This window comes from Felis catus, chromosome A1 (genome assembly GCF_018350175.1).
Source record: "Felis catus isolate Fca126 chromosome A1, F.catus_Fca126_mat1.0, whole genome shotgun sequence".
Taxonomy (NCBI): domain Eukaryota; kingdom Metazoa; phylum Chordata; class Mammalia; order Carnivora; family Felidae; genus Felis; species Felis catus.
In genome coordinates this window covers 87755093-87773095 of record NC_058368.1, presented here as the reverse complement: position 1 = coordinate 87773095, position 18003 = coordinate 87755093, and positions in this window count along the sequence as shown.

Genomic DNA, 18003 nt, shown 5'->3' with positions numbered 1-18003 from the left:
TTTCCTTTTAAGTTTTAATTTTAATTCTAGTTAGTTAACATACAGTGTAAAATGAGTTGCAAGTGTAGAATTGATTCAACAACTCCCAGTGCTCATCACAACAGGTATACTCCTTCATCCCTATCTCCCATTTAATACACCCCCGACCCATCTCCCTTCTGGTAACCATCAGTGTGTTCTTTATAGTTAAGAGTCAGTTTCTTGTTTTGCCTCTCTCTCTCTTATTTTCCCTTTGCTCATTTGCTTTGTTTCTTAAATTCCACATATGACTTAAATCATATGGTATTTTCTTTCTCTGACTGACTTATTTCACTTAGCACATAATACACTCTAGCTCCATTCATGTTGTTGCAAATGGCAATATTTCATTTTGTTTTCATCACCGAGTACTATTCCAATGCATGTATATACCACATCCTCTTTATCCATCATCAGTTGATGGACATTTGGGCTCTTTCCATAATTTGGCTATTGTGGATAGCACTGCTATAAACATTGGGGTGCATGTACCCCTTTGAAACAGCACACCTGTTTCCCTTGGATAAATACCTAGTAGTGCAATTGCTGGGTCATAGGGTAGTCCTATTTTTAGTTTTTTTGAGGAACCTCCATACTGTTTTCCAGAGTGGTTGCACCAGTTTGCATTCTCACTAGCAGTGCAAAAGAGATCCTCTTTGTCCATCATCAGTTGACAGACATTTGGGCTCTTTCCATAATTTGGCTATTGTTGATAGTGCTGCTATAAACATTGGGGTGTATGTGTCCCTTTGAATCAGCATTTTTTTTATCCTTTGGGTAAATACCTAGTAGTGTAATTGCTGGGTCATAGGGTAGGTCTATTTTTAACTTTTTGAGGAACCTCCATACTGTTTTCCAGAGTGGCTGCACAAGTTTGCATTCCCACCAGCAGTGCAAGAAGGTTACCCTTTCTCCACACCCTTGCCAACATCTGTTGTTTCTTGAGTTGTTAGTTTTGGCCATTCTGATAGATGTGAGGAGGTATCTCATCCTGGTTTTGCTTTATATTTCCTTGATGATGAGTGATGTTGAGCATCTTTTCATGTGTCTATTAGCCATCTGGATGTCCAAAGATAATCCTGAGACACAGTGGCCACAGTGGAGAACTTTTAACCTAGATGAAGAGGTGTCCCAGAGAAAAAGGGGGCTCAGCCAAGTAGTCACCATAAAGGCTCGACAGAAAATTGTTTTTCCTCCTTTACATTTTCTGGTGACCAAGATGAGACCTGCTGGGACACCAGGCTCACTCCAGAACCTGCAGATGATGTCCTGGGAGTAAAAGCAGGAGCTGGCAAAGGGTGAGAAGTCTTAGCAGATCTCCATCTATGGTGCCTGATGGAGAGAGGAAGGTAAAATCTCACGTTGTCCCTTTCTTTCCAAATTCGGACTGGCAGGAGAAAAACATTTTTAAAAATTAGATCTTTGGTTTTTTTTTATTAAAAAATTTTTGTAATGTGTATTTATTTTTGAGAGAGAGAGACACAGAGCATGGGCAGGTGAGGGGCAGAGAGAGAGGGAGACACAGAATCCGAAGCAGGCTCCAGGCTGTGAGCTGTCAGCACAAAGCCTGACATGGGGCTCAAATCCATGAACTACATGATCATGACCTGAGCCGAAATAGGATGCTTAACTAATTGAGCCACCCAGTCTCCCCTAAAAGGATTTTTTTTTAAACATGGCTCTATCATCACAGGTTGGCCAAACTGGAAGCTGATATTCAGAGCCTGCTAGGAACTTATTTTTAGGCCTCCTCTCCTAAGTTAAAATAAAGCTATGTACACAGAGATAAAGGAAAACATTCTGAAGCCTTTTGTGCTGAAGCATGTACTGAAATATTCCAAAGACACACAGCTGTAAACCTAGAACATAGGAATCTTTTGCTTTCCATTGTAGTTGGAAATGTTCCTGATATCACGAAGCAAATTGAGTGTAATATGGCTGGATGGCTGCATCAGCGCCTTGATATCACTCAGGCTCTACTATGATTCTTTGGGGGAATTAAAAGCCACTGTCCTTATCCCATAAGGGATTTTGCTTTGCAAAAGCAGAAATGCAGCTCTAGAAACAATTCAAGGTCCACCTGTCTTTACCATTCCCCAAATGTCCTGTATCCATTTCATGATGCTTACAGATACCGTAAAAGATCAGGATTTTGGAGGGGCACCTGGGTGGCTCTTGGGTAAGGGGCTGACTTCAGCTCAGGTCATGATCTTTCTTTTGTGGGTTTGAGCCCCACATCGGCCTCTGTGCTGACAGTTCAGATCCTGGAGCCTGCTTCAGATTCTGTGTCTCCCTCTTTCTCTCTGCCCCTCCCCCGCTCATGTCTGTCTCTCAAGAAAAAATAATAATAATAAATAAAATTAAAAAAATAAAAAAAAAACCTCACAGAGGACAGATGTCAGACACCAAATCAAAGACACATTTTCAGGGGCACCTGGGTGGCTCAGTCAGTAAAGCATCCGACTTTGGCTCAGGTCACCATCTCATGGTTTGTGAGTTTGAGCCCCATGAAGGGCTCTGTGCTGACAGCTCAGAGCCCACTTCAGATCCTCTATCCCTCTCTCTCTCTTCCCCTCCTCTGCTCATTCTCTCTTTGTCTCAAATAAATAACTAAACTTAAAAAAATAAGAAATTATAACCAGGATTTTTTTTAACATTTAAATAATCTGCACAGACAGCCAAGATTTTGTGTCCTACTAAAAAACCTTACTGTGTTTCACATTGTCTTTAGCAGGTCTTTGATTATGTAAGAAAATCCAGTTTTCTCATCTTACGCCATACCACCCTGAATGCGCCTGATCTCATCTGATCTTGGAAGCTAAACAGGGTCGGGCCTTTAACATCTTCAATTGCCACTTTGGTCGAGTAGATGAGTAAGTATTATTTCATAATAATCTGTGATCCTATTTAATCAAATGTCCAAACCTGACATTTTCCCCAAATCAAATTCTAAATGGAGCCTTAAATTTTTTTTTAAATGTTTATTTTTGAGAGAGAGAGAGAGAGAGAGAGAGAGAGAATGAGCAGGGGAAGGACAGAGAGAGAGGGAGACACAGAATCTGAAGTGGGCTCCAGGCTCTGAACCATCAGGATAGAGTCTGACGTGGGGCTCAAATCCATGGACCGTGAGATCATGACCTGAGCTGAATGAAGTCGGACACTTAACTGACGAGCCACATAGGCTCCCCGTGTTGTCTTTAAACTTAAAATATATATATATATAGATAGATAGATAGATAGATAGATAGATAGATAGATGTTTATTTTTGAGAGAGAGGGAGACACAGCATGATCAGGGGAGGGACAGAGGGAGGGAGACATGGATCCAAAGCAGGTTCCAGGCTCTGAGCTGTCAGCACAGAGCCCGATGTGGGGCTCAAATCCATTGACTGTGAGATCATTACCTGAGCTGAAGTTGGTGGCTTAACCGACTGAGCCACCCAGGCGCCCCTGGAGCCTTTTGACCTCAAAATAACTTTGACATTTCCCGGAGGGATCCTGGAATATCTCAAAGGACGTGTGTCTCACCTTGTTAAAGAAAGACGTCAGACCAGTTAGCTTGATTTGATATGCAATTATGGTATACAAATCATGCAGCAAGCACCTTCAAACACATCATGGTAAACCTTAAGTTGTATGTGTGGGTGTATGTTACTAATATACCATGAAATGCTCAAAGTACATAGAAATCTGTTGATACTCTCCTTGTCCAGCTAGCACCTTAAATTGTATGCCACAGAAACATCTACTCTTCCTTATCAAAAGAACACTCACCAAATGTTTGAGCATCGGCATTTTTTAAAGTGTTTTTATTTATTTTTGAGGGAGAGAGAGACAGAGTGTGAGCTGGGGAGGGGCAGAGAGAGAGGGAGACACAGAATCTGAAGCAGGCTCCAGGCTCCAAGCTGTCAGCACAGAGCCTGGTGTGGGGCTCAAACTCGTGAACCACAAGATCATGACCTGAGCTGAAGCCGGGAGCCCAACTGACAGAGCCACCCAGGCACCCCTGACCATGGGCATTTTTAACTTTTGCCATTTACAGACCGTTGTTTTACTCTGACGTTCTTGCAAGAGCAAGATTCAGCAAAAGGACCCTGCTGAGTACTCTTGACCATGGACCCCACTGCCAAGCCACCAGGTGTCGAAACTTGGGTGTGTATTCCAAATTGAGGAAGGCTCCCCCTGCCATCTGGTCATTTGTAAACACCGGATAATGCCACTGGCCACATATCACGGGCCATTGCCGAGGGGGATAATCTAACCTCCAATGTCTGTTGGATTCTCCACAATGCGATGCTGGCAATCCTGTCATTCTGCCCGGCACAAACCTTCTCCTTGATTTCCAATGCCTCAGCACACACCTCCTTACTCAGTTAAAAGATAATCAAGACTATCTGTGGCCAGAGGCTCAAGGCGTTTTTGCTGGGCAGCTACTGGTTCAGTAGCAGAATCTGCAACATCAAGAGTGAAGGGGAGGGGGAGCCTGGGTGGCTTGGTCGGTTAAGCCTCAGATTTGGGCTCAGGTCATGATCTCCATGCTGACAGCTCAGAGCCTGGAGCCTGCTTCGGATTCTGTCTCCCTTCCCCTGCTTTGCTCTCTCTCATTCTGTCTCTCTGTCAAAAATAAATAAACATTTTTTTAAAAATGTAGGAGGGATTATTAAAACAAGACTCCAGACCCCAAATATGGAGTCACTTCTAAGCCCCAGCTCACCAAACTGAAACAATCAATGACAGTGTTAGCTCTCCCAGAAATGGGAGCTTCGACCAGACAATCAGGATTCCCTGGTCAGCACTAGTGACAAAATCTGCCTGGTAGACCCCTGCTGTCCCTTCCCCAAAGGAAGGTGGCCTTGTCATAAGCCACCTGCTTTCTTGCCTGGAATTACTTCCTCATTCCTGCACCGTTCTGCCTGGTTAAGTCTTTCATTTCCTACAGCTCCCTGGCACTCCCTGCTATCTGCTGGGAGACTGTGTGCTGCCTGATTTCAATCCAGTTTTGCTCAAATAAATTTGTAACATTTTTAAGAGGCCTCAGTTTACTTTTTTTTAAACTTTTTTAATGTTTATTTATTTTTGAGAGAGACAGAGACAGAGCATGAACAGGGAAGGGGCAGAGAGAGACACACAGAATCCAAAGCAGGCTCCAGGTTCTGAGCCATCAGCACAGAGCCTCACACAGGCCTGGAACCCACGAGCTGTGAGATTATGACCTGAGCTGAGTCAGATGCTTAACCCACTGAGCCACCCAAGCGCCCCAAGAGGCCTCAGTTTACTTTTTAACAGAGGAGATCTAGAAAATGGATCGCACATACGTCCGAAAACACAAAACTTGACATTTTATGAGAACGATTTTCCTATACTTGATGTATTTGATAGGTTTTGAGTTTTCAGGAGAGGTGGTCTGCATCTGGGAAGGGAGAGCTCTGGAGAGATGTGCACGAGGGTGTTGGGAAAGGAGGATGGGGCAGATGGAAGGGTGTAGGGAGGAGGCTGGGGGCTGGGGAGGCAGCCGGCCTCACACACAGGACCGTGCCCTGGGGACACCCCAGGCCATGAGGTTTTCTCCAAGGTTCCCCCTCTTCCCCTCCAGGGCAGCCGCACTGCCATTGTCACCCGCATGCTAGGAAATCGCGAGGATGTCCAAAGACAGGGGTGAAAACGTTAAGGCACAAACATGGACAAAACACAATAGATTCCAAGCTCAGACACCAAACTGAGGGCGCAGCAAAGGCGATTGGGAAAGGGAAGCTTTAGAAAGCTCCAGAACGTGCCTCAGCCAACCGGGTAGGATTGTTTGAACCAATCCAGATGGGCTGTTCTGGTAAATACCAGAGGCTTGGCTCTTCCTGTTCATCTCAGGGGCCTCCTGAGACTGACTGTGTGCCCGAGGGGTGCCCCCCAGGCGGCTGTGGGCGTGAGGGGGCCCTGAGGCGAAGGTCCCGCACCCCCAGCCTCTGCGCATCCCGTCACCGCCTGCAGTATTGCGTCCCCGCGCCCCTGTGCTACACCTCTGCACCTCCCCGCACCATCTGCAGTTCTGTGCGCCCCCCTGCCTCCCCCCACCTCTACACCTCCCAGCACCCGCTGCAATTCTGTGACAGCCCGCCCCCCCCCCCCGCCTCCCATCAGCTCTGCAGGTCCTGACACCTTCTGCAGTTCTGTGCCCCCCCCGCCCCTCCCCCCCCCCCCCCCCCGTCTTCCCCCACCTCTGCACGTCCCGGCACCTTCTGCAGTTCTCCATCCCCGCGGCCCTTGTGCCCAGCACCCCTACACCTCCAGGCATCGTTTGCACTTCTGCGCTCCCACCCCAGCCCCCTGTGACCTGCACCTCTGCACCCCTGTACCCACCCCCCCGCTTCCACCCGGCCCTCCCAGCGCGCTGGAAGGGCGGCCGGGGGAGGGGGTTCCGCGGTCCCCCACCTGTGCGCGGTCGTCGCCCCGCTCGCCCCGCCCCGCCCGGGGACCCCGGGGAGGGCGGCGCGGGCCGACGATAGCCACAGAGGGCCACCAGCAGTGCCAACTAAGTGACTTTGTGCGGGGTTTCCCGACGCCCTTGGCTCTCCGTTCGCGGTCTTGGGAGAGAGCCAGCTTTTCAGACTCTCTTGGGAGCGGGACTGTGGGAGGGGGGTGGCTACGGGAGGCTCGCGTTCAGAACTCCGGATCCACCAATCCGTGGTAGGCCTGCACTGGAATCCGGCTGCCCAGGGTCAGCCCCTCCAAGGCTCTGCCTCGTCTCCTCCTGCTGTGGGCTGTCTGCAGCCTCAAGCTGTCTCCGACCTCCGTGGCCAGCCCTCTGCTGGGACGGCAAACGCATCCTAGTATCTGAGAGAGGGAACCACCTCCAGTAATTTCTCCAAAGTGGGAATGGGCTCAAGAAATGCTTTTCCCAGGGGCTGGGGGACGGGGGTGGTGGCGGGAGCTTTGGCTGCTGTTTCAGCTTCCTTATTCCAAGTACCCACGCGAGCCCCTGCACACCGCCGGTCTGCACCCCGGCTTCTCGCTCACCTCGCCTCCCCACCTGTGGTTTGGGTTCCCATCTGCATAACTCCCATGAGTTCTCTCTTGTTAGTTACACAGATTTTGTTGTTTGTCGGTTCCTATTTGTTTCACAGCGTGTGATTCTGATATACACAGATTTATCTCGTGTTCCTTCAGGGAAAAGCTCCAGTTCTTTCCCAAAGCTACCAGCATACACTATTACCGAATTCAACTTGCCTCCGTGGGTTGATACTCACTTTTTTTCAGTGGCTTGTTTTTTTCCTACAACCAATGACTGGTCTTGACTTCAGAAGTCAGAGACCTGAATGCTTTTTGCAACTTCCACTCATCATAGAAAGTAGTTGCCTGCTGCTGTTCCCAGAAAAATAGATAACCTGGCCTCTGGCTTCGCTGCCTCCTGCAACTGGGCCCTGGAACCTTCTGGAGCCTGGTCACACCTCCTTCCTGCATAAGCATTGGCTATCTACATGGCCACCTAGCATCCACCCATAATGTGCCCCCCCTTCTGCCTCCCATGGCCACCCAACATCCACCCATAATGTGTCCCCCCCACCTCCCACAATCCACGCATAATGTGCTCCCCCTTCTGCCTCCCATGGCCACCCAACATCCACCCGTAATGTGTCCCCCTGCCTCCCAACATCCACCCATAATCCTGAGCTTGCAGCCCGGCTGTGGCCTCTACTGCCTCTTGCTGTGGGTCATTTTTTGCTATTTTAAAATATAGGGGTCTTACTATTATTATTCAGGTATGCTGAGGTGACCACCATCAGAGAGACAGCTTTTGGGGGCGCCTGGGGGACTCAGTTGGTTAAGCCACCTGCTTTTCATTTCGGCTTAGGTCATGGTCTCAAGATTCGTGGCATCGAGTCCCACATCAGGCTCTGTGCTGACAGCGTGGAGCCTGCTTGGTATTCTCTGTCTCCCTCTGTCTCAAAAACAAACAAACATAAAAAAGAGAGCTAGAGAGTGCTGTGACACTCAGTTACCCAGAGGAAGGGGCATGTGGCTGCATATGACTGCATGGGGAAGCCCTGGGTCTGCAGGACCTGCAGCCCTGGGTCTGCACTAAAGGTCTTGTGGGTGAGACCTTTAGTGCATCTCTGCAGGACAGGTGAGTGTTGGCCAGTTTGAGTGTTTCAGTGGGCTGTGAGGTGGAAGGGCTCTCCCATTGTCTGGCACCTGCCTGGGCACAGCTTGATTAGAGGAGGCAGTGGGTAGGCCTGTGAGCTTTGGGTTGGTGAGTTTACATATGAAAGGCACGCCTCTGGGTGAATTATTTCCTGTCTTAGGAACTGGTAGCCATGGCCTGGGCAGTCCTTGCTGGGGCCCCAAGGCCTCAGATGTTAGGGCTTCAGGATGCAAAAACTAGGAGGCCATGTCCTTCTAGGACTTTCTGCCCTTCCTTACAGGAGTCAAGTCTCCTTTCTTCCTCAGGGGGCTACTTCTGTGGGTTCCCAGGGCTGGGTCTGTTAGGGAACCAGGCTGGTACGCTGGCGGAAAAACCAAGCGGCACTCGGAGATCTTGGTGGATCGGAGACTTATTTAACATCGGTGGGTCAGAGGAGACCATTTCTCCAAAGATCTGAGCCCTGAATGTGAGTGGGAAGGGTAATTTATAGTTATCAGCCTCCATATTTGTGTGGGGGTGGTTGGTGGTTTGCACATGCAGCAAACAAAGGAAGAAGAACCCGAAGGAGGGGTCTCTAAGCTAGAGTCCAGAGTTTGCTTTAGCTCAATCAGCCATCTTTGGTGTACTTTATCCACTTCTCCAACATTCCCCCCTTTGATGCCTTTTAAAAAAACTTTTAGTAGGCATCACCTTTCAGTTTTACAGGTTGGTACTCTCAGAAGGCTAAGATATGTGCAGTAGTTTCGCGAGGAACAGTGTTTTCAATAAAATGTACCATGGCATTCAGTATACAAGGGCGGATGGATATAAGTAAAATTATGGAGACGAGGGGACCGGCCAGGGCAGGAAGCCAGGATGCCCAATCTGTGAGATCCCAACCTTTCCATTGATACTTTCCTGTTGTCTAAATTGAATTCGTTCCTTGAGTTCCCTAACCTTAGTTGTAACTATTCCTGACTGGTTTAGGAAATAGCAACATTCCTTCCCCAGAGAGATACAAGTCCCTCCTTTTTCTGGAGTGAGGAGGTCGAGGGCTTGCCTATTTTGGAGGGTCACTGCCGCCAAGAGTTTATTTAGCTTTGTAAGGTTACCAGAGAATCTGCCACCCGTTCCACCCGTTCGTTTAGCTCTTGAGATAGTCTATGGTATAGTCCTATGGATGAACCCGTGCCCCCTATTCTGGTTCCTGTTCCTGTCGCAATTCCCTCTCCTATCAGAATGGGTAGCAGGACTGCCCATTTAGCCTGGGACTTGGGGCTAAAGGATGTGAGGGGAAGCACATCCAGCAGGTTTGGGTGTGATTATCTATTTTGTGGCGGACTGGTAGAGTGGTGTTAGTCCAACATTGGAGTGGGGAATTGGTAAGCATCTGATTGAGGGCTGAAAGGTTCAAACTTTGGTAGGCTGCCGGGGGAGTGGTCACCTTTATGGCTTGTATTACCCTATCCTGGGTATCCTTCATAACTGTTTGAAGGGACCTGTTGTGCACCTCTCTCCCATCCGAGATCCCCCATTGAGGAAGGTAAGTGTAGCAAGCTCTCTTCCCTCTCTGGAGGCCCTTGTTGTGACAAGGGTTCCTGACATTTTGGGTTATCTCTATGGTCCAATACTTATCGTTGAGGCACCAGGTGACTGACAGAGTGGGTGTTTTCCCCTTGTGGCAAACTTTGTGGAGGGAGGTGAAGGCGCTGAATGCCCTTGACTCCCTTATTGTCATATAACAATCCTGGGGGCAAAGTGGGTAAGAGGCAGTTGTGAAGGTGAGAGAGGTTATCATAATATATAGGCAATACTTAATAATTCTCCCATTCAGAGGAGGTATGTGAGACCCAGCATGCATCTTTTGTCCCATGTCCAGCTTGTTGGTGCATTCTCTATCAGCCCAACAGTAAGAATTAAGATCAGGGCTATGGCACCAGTAAGGGGCAAGGGATGGCAGAGTTGCATCCAAACACCTGGGCTTGGTCCACATGTTGATTCCTCAAGCTTCTGTCATGCGCAGGCCAGCCAGCTTCCGGGGCGTGGCTGAAGCAGGGCTGGAGATCTCAGGAGCCAGTGTCTTTTTGAGGGTCAGTTTAAGCGGGTTGACTGGATCTGGATCACATTGCCAGGTTGAGGGTTCATCTGAGTTGGCCTTAACTCTGGAGTGATGGACCCATGGGGTGATACCTGAAACTGAATCCTCTATTTGGTTGTGTGCCTGTAAAGTCCACCTCCAAGTCTTTGAAAGGGGTGGGTTTCTGGTAACTGTCAGACCAGATTTAGGTAAGATATGGTTTGCATATTTAGAGATCCATCCTGTTCAGTTGCTTAAATAATCATATGCCCACGGGGTCTTATTATTATCCACATAGTATAACAAGCACAGAAGATTGCCTATATATGAAATACTGTAACAATTTTCTGAAGTTTACCTCAAGTTGTCTAGTTTAGGCAAACAACAAACATTTAAAGACAATCATAACTAGCATTTAACATCCATAACTGTGCATTCTTGAAATTTAGTTGTTCTCTCTAAAACCCACCCTTTCCAGAGATAGCAAAATTGAGACCAATGCATTTGTAGAACAAATCCAGTCTTAACAAATCTGGCCTAATTATTTACATAAGCTCAGCAAGAATAGCGATTGGTCATGAGGATCTTTTAAAGTTTGCTTTGCTGGAAACTTTTATAAGGAATCTCTGGGTTGAACTTTTAATAGCCTCTCCAGGCCAGAAGCCAAGCCAAATACTTGCCATCAGACAGGCTGCAATACCTGTAGAATTGGGCAAATTCCTCTTCATGAGGTCTCAAAGATATCCTGAGGTTCCTGCACCTGCCAGGAAATGACCTTCTTTACTCATCTGGTGAGGTTGCAGTCATGTGAGATTACGGGAGAGACCCCCCAGAGGAAGTGCCCTCCCAGGCGACCCTCCCTCCTTCTCCATACAGCCTTGCTCATCTTAACATCTGACAGCTCTTCTATTCTTGTCGGTCTAGTAAAGGTGCAAACTGTTCTCACGTTGTTGCCAAACAACATTTAGACCTTTATTGTTTTTTCTCATTGGGGTCCATTCAACGTATAGCATTACATTAGTTTCAGGTATACAGTATCTTGGTTAGATACTTGGATATATCGTGAAATGATTACCGCAGTAAGTCTGGTTAATGTCCACCACCCCACATGGTCACAAGATTTTTAAGATCTATCCTCTTAGCAACTTTCGAATATGAAATACAGTATCACTAAGAAAACAGTTGTTCTTAACTCTCCTATAATTTCCATTTCACTGATTTTGCCTTAAATTCTGTACTTTTTTAGTTTTGTTGAAGAAGTCCTTCTGTGCCTCTGGGTGACAAATGTATTGTCCTACGTTTTTGTCTGTTAACATCATGGTATTGGCTATGCACTTTCTAAGACCGGTGATTGCTTCAATTCTCACTTCCGCTCACCTGATATGTGTCCGTCCATCTGTGTGATCTCTCTGTGTCCTTCTGCAAAGTTTGGCTTTCTGTGTTGTAGAGTTTGTTGAATACTTCAAGGAGGCTTTCAAATAACACATAAGTGTTCATAAATCTCTAATTAAAATTTTTGGGTTATAACTTGACTTATTAACACTTTAGTACAAGACCTTTACAATGCTGTTTCCTTCTGTATGTAAGTGCTGATTTTTCCTTGTTAAAAAAAAATCACAGTAAGTGGAGAACTTATACAACCTTTCACCCTGCATTAGATGAATATAATCATAGATTTAAAGAGTTTGCTTTGTAGTTTATTTCTTATTTTTTGGCTTAATAATTTCTGCTTTTATATCTACATTTTTACTTCATGTTTACTTTGGTTTACTCTGTTTTTCCTTCAGCATACTGAGTTGAACAGTGTATTCAGTGTCCACAACAAATTACCACAAAGTGGGCACCCTGAAGTAATAACAGACCTTTATTGTGTCATGGTTCTGGGGACTCCAAATCTGAGGTTCCCTCTGAGCGTTCTGTGCCTCCATGTAGCTTCTTCTCCTGGTCGCTAGTGCTCCTTGGCAGTCCTTGGCTTGTAGACGCATTACCCCAATCTGTCCCCATCTTCATGTGGCTTTCTGCATGGGTGTGTGGCTCAATTTCCCTGTCTTTCATAAGGACACCAGCCATTGGCTTAGGGCCACATGAGTCAAGTATGACCTCATCTTAACCTGATTGCATCCATAAAGACCTTCCTTCCAAATAAGGTCACATTAACAGGCTCCAGGGGTAGGACCTCAACATTTCCAGTTATCTTTTTGTTGGATGCAATCAGCCTCCCCCCCCACCCCAAAATATATGAGCTAATTTTTTAAGTTTATTCATTTATTTTGAAAGAGAGAGCAAGAGTGGGGGAGGAGCAGAAAGAGAGGGAGACAGAATCCCAAGCAGGCTCCATACTGTCAGCACAGAGCCCAGAATGGGGTTTGAACTCATGAACCAAGAGATCATGACCTGAGTCGAAATCAAGAGTTGGTTGCTTGACTGATTGAGCCACCCAGGTGCCCCCCAATATAGGAGTTTAAAGAAACACAATTTCCCCTTTTTTAAAATGTGTATTTATTTTTGAGAGAAAGAGAGAGAAAAGAGAGAGCGGGAGAGGGACACAGAGAGAGGGAGATACAGAATCCGAAGCAGGCTCCAGGCTCCGAGCTTCCATCATAGAGCCCGATGCAGGGCTTGAACTCACGAACTGTGAGATCTGACCTGAGCCGGAGTCAGACGTTCAACCGACTGAGCCACCCAGGAGCCCCAAAACACATTTCCTTTTAAGTAGAGCTTATCTGGTCCCACACATTTTAGCGTGCAGTAGCTCCCATATATATCACGTCTAGATATTTCCAGTATCTCTCATTTTTTCTACCATGTTTACATCTTAAGTTCTAGCAAGGTAGAATGTAAAGTAAAATGATCAAAAACGTGAAAGAAGGACATTACTTTCTAGTGCAAGGAACTCTAGATCAACATAATCATTGCTAGCACAAGCAGGGAACTCACTTGTCATTTGAGCGCATGAGAAATCTTTATCATCTGTTTAGTCATGTGAAAGGGCTCATAACATTCTAAACTGTCGTGTTCTGCATTCCTAGTGTGCTATGGTTTCAAGTCACTAACCAAAATCAGGTATAAATTTGATATATATGGACACTAAATAGGATATAACCTGGTCACATTTGGGTTAAAAATGGACTTGTATGGGGTATTAAAAGCATTTATTTATTTATTTATTTATTTAGCAAACATGCTTTTATTGTAGTCTAATTGAAATTCTGGCAATATAGAATTATAGATTTTCTTTTTTCTCCTAAAACTTAATTTTTTTAATTTTTAAATATAATTTATTGACAAATTGATTTTTTTATGTTTATTTTTGAGACAGAAAGAGTGAGACCAGGGGAGGGCCAGAGAGAGAGAGCGAGACACAGAATCCAAAGCAGGCTCCAGGTTCTGAGCTGTCGGCACAGAGCCCGACTCAAGGGCTCAAACCCACAATCTGCAAGATCATGACCTGAGCTGAAGTCAGACGCTTAATCACTTAACCTACCGAACCACCCAGGTACCCCTTTGTTTTTATTTTAATGTTTATTTGTTTATTTTGAGCAACATCGAGAGCATGAGCAAGGGAGGGGCAGAGAGAGAGAGGGAGAGAGAAAATCCCAAGCAGGCTAAGCTGTCAGCACAGAGCCTGATGCGGGGCTCAATCCCACGAACCGTGAGATCATGACCTGAGCTGAAGTCGGATGCGTAACTGTGACCGACTGAGTCACACAGATGCTCCAGAAATATTTACATTGTAATAAAAAGAAATAAATACTACCTGCAAGAGTGATTGAGCTTAGCTGTATTTTAGACTGAATACAGCTTTTTTTTTTTTTTTTTTTAATTTTTTTTTTTTTCAGCGTTTATTTATTTTTGGGACAGAGAGAGACGGAGCATGAACGGGCGAGGGGCAGAGAGAGAGGGAGACACAGAAACGGAAACAGGCTCCAGGCTCTGAGCCATCAGCCCAGAGCCCGACGCGGGGCTCGAACTCACGGACTGCGAGATCGTGACCTGGCTGAAGTCGGACGCTTAACCGACTACGCCACCCAGGCGCCCCTGAATACAGCTTTAAATACACACATCACGATGGAAAACAGGTTGAAAGATGACTTTTCAAGTGTTCTGTTCTGAAACCCTAAGAAATCCTGGAAAATGATTCCCACAGATCACACTGTAACTGCAGTTTATGTTTCCATGTTTCCTATCCACCGTTTTCTTTTTCTCAGTACTTGCAATTTGTTTAATTATCAATATTCCTATCCTCATCCCTACCCCCACTTTTCGACCCCAAAGTGAAGACAGTAAGTGGAAAAATCCAAAGGGAAATAAATAAGGAAGAGTCTTTAGTTTAGGAAGTCTACCAGTTTGGGGGACGTATCAGCCTGATGGGTGTGATTTTCAGAATCTCTTACAAACCCAGAGAAAACATTGTACTTGCTTGATTATCAGCTTATTATAAAAGGATCTGATTCCGGGACAGCCAGATGGGAGAGTTGCATAGGGTGAGGCACTGGGGAAGGGGTCACTGTCTCCTGCAACCTGAAGGGTACATGACATGTAACACCTGTGGGGGTGAAGCTGCAATGTAGATGTATTACAATGAAGTTGTGGGTCACTTGGGGGCAGTAGATACTGGGGAGACTGCATGCGTAGTGTCTGGAACTTTCCCTGGCTGTCCCCAACTTCTGCTCTGCTTGCAGTGGGGTAGTTGATGGTCTCCAACAGCTGGTAAGTCAGGTTCCCTGCTCACACCTGGGTAGTTGCCTCCTCCATCACTCCCCACTCAAGGACTTTTGGCCTGAAATCTGAGGGGCTTGAGGGGGGCAGCGGAGGCCGTTTGTTTGACTATTTTCTGCTGTGAAGGGGTGATGCTCCTGAGTCAAAGTTCCTTGCTTTCTGTCAGGATTGGTCTCTCTAGTGTGGAATGTGTGTCCAGCGTTACTCCAAGGGACTGTCCGACGAATCAGGAAGGGAGCGAGTGAAAGAGGAGGCTAAGAAGGTGTGGGCAAAGGGCTAGGCCCAGGACACTTGGAAGGATGAGCTGAGGCCCCAGGACAGAGAGCAACAAGGGTTTCCCTTCTTTGAGGGAATGGCCCCATTCTTCAGTTTTGTCTGCCTGGTGGAGGACGGAGGACATTTTGGGTGTTTTCCTGGACTTTTGCCTGACTGGTTAACATGGAAAAACAACACTGTTCCTTTACATATAGACAGGTACCTCCTTCATCTGCAGTTAGTAGGTCTAGGGCCCTGTGATTTGGGAAGACCACGGTGATGAAGTTTTGGGGTGATGGGGGTTTGTGGGGTCCAGAGCTGATGGCCAAGAAAGGATTCTTGAAGACATCTTTGGTGCAAAAAGGTGATTTTATTAAAGCACAAGGTCAGGACCCGTGGGCAGGAAGAGCTGTACTGGGGTCATGACGAGGTGACTGATTATACACCCTCAAGTTGGGAGGCAGTCAGGGATAGAGTAAGTCTCTAAGGAATTTTGGAAGCAAGGTTTCCAGGACCTTGAGAGGGGCTTGCTGTTGTTAGGGAAACACCATTTATTACCGTTTAATAAAACCTCAGTAATGAGAGCCTTGAGATATATATCGGGGGCCATAAGCTTGGAGTATGATTGCCAGCATCTATCTTGGGATAAAGGAAGTAGACTTACAGGGTCCTGGGGTGTCAGGATAATGTTAAGCCAAGATTCCCTTTTGCCCCCAGCAAAGTGTTCTCATACAGGCAGCTGAGTTCCTAGAGGGAGGTCACTTGGCCTATGTCAAGGACTTTTCAATGGGCTGTAGGCAGTAAGGGAATTTCATTTTTAAAACACCTTTCCTTTGTTCTTGGGCAGCCAGGAGTGTCTGAGGAATATCACACATTCCACCAGGGGGTGGAGGGTGGGGAGTGGAGTTTGTAACCTGTCAGCTTGTCCTATGCTCCCTCACCATTACTTGTCTCCTTGAGGGTTGTTGGGGTTTCACTGCAAAGGAGGAGGTTTCACCCATGTGGAAACTGAGAATTTACCTACTTATTTTAGGCACTTGAGATGCCTTAGACTCTGGGAAAATAAATAGGGAAGGATGGGGCGCCTGGGTGACTCAGTCAGTTAAGTCTCTGACTCTTGGTTTTGGCCCAGTTCACGATCTCATAGTTTGTGAGTTCAAGCCCTGTGTCGGGCTCTGAGCTGACAGTCTGGAGCTTGCTTGGGATTCCCTCTCTCTCTCTCTCCCTCCCCTGCTTGAGTGCTCTCTCCTTCTGAAAAGAAATAAACTCTAACAAAATAAAAAAAAAAAAAGCAGATAAGGACGCAGAGGTATCATAGCAAGAGCAGCAATGCTACAGGAAAATCAGTGCTGTCCATGCAATCAGAGCGCTCCTGGACAGAGGAGATACTCTCAGAGTCCTGACAACTGGGCAACACAGACCCAGGGGATGGACAGAGAAGATACTCCCAGAGTCCTGACAGCTGAGCAACACAGACCCCAGCGAGAAGAGACAGGCCCTGAGGAGGTTAGGACCCAGTAGTTAGTTGGCCTCCGCATCCAACAGGAATTGAAGTCTTACCTGCCACTTCCAGGGTCACCTAGTAATCTGCTCAGGAGCTGGAAGGGGCATAGGGTCTCCTTGTTGCAGGGCCATCCATGGAGAAGGGGCAGTCCTGGGGGGAAGTCCCTCCTCCAGTGTCCCATTGCTTTGCAAAGTGGATAGCTTCTCCCTCAGGGGACACATGTGTGTCCCCAGTGTCTGGGTTTCCCTAAAGTGTAGCAGTTTCCAGTAGCGGCCATTGTTCCAGGGGACCGAGACTACGGAGGCTAAAGTGGCCAGGTCACAGGGCAGCCGGCAGTGTGCTGGTGTCTTGCCCTTCCTTTCCCCTTCTCTTTCTCTATCCTGGTCTTCCTCCTCTAAATCCCACTGATAAAACATGGAAGAGGCCACCTGCATTTGGGCAGGGGAGCCTCTGAAGTTGTCTTCTGGTGTCAGGGGCTGACCAGGCGAGGAATCAGTTGGCCAGCCTCGGATTCGGGGCCCAAATGGGTACGGGTAGTTAGAGCATCCCTGAGCCTTTCTAGAAAGGATTTTTCTGGCAGCCTGTAGTGTACCTTAGCCATGTTAATTTGTGGGTTTAGATCCATTGTTTCACGCCTTCCAGTAGGCAAAGAGTTGTGATCTCCTGTCCACCTAGAGGAAAGACAAAGACAGTAACAATCCTTTGGGGCTACAGGTGTCCCCGCTGAACCCTAAGAGTCATCTGGATAGCCTGGGGCCCAGAGACATCTCTCTGGAAGCCCCAACTACGGTTCCTGGGTCAGGGGAGCATCCTCGATCCGTGGACCTCTTGGTCTGGTGAGCCTCCCCAAGAGGGACCCCTGTCCACCCTAGTCAATGTGTCTTTCCTCAGGAGATGGGGGAACCGTCTTCCCTGTACTGAGACACCATCTAGTTTGGCAAACCAGTGTTGGGTCATTTCTTTCGCCCTGCCTCCCTCCATCCTACCCAGACCAAAGATTTAGTCAAAGATCCTCCCTCCCATGCCTCAGGTAAAATGTAGAAAACACAAGTGATGAGAGCAGAGCAAGAGGATTTGAAAATGGTGGGGTCTCTGTGCACAGGGCTTTGGGAAGTAATGTAGAAATTGCTGAGGTTCAGAGCTGACCGCCAAGAAAGAATTCTTGAGACGTCATCAGTGCCAAAAGGTGGTTTTATTAGAGGGCGGCGACAGCACCAGTGGGCAGAGGCAGCACGGGGGTTGTGAGGAGTGACTGATCCTATCAGATTTTCTCCCCTACAGCGGGAGGAAGACATCAAGGACCCGGAAAACTGAATC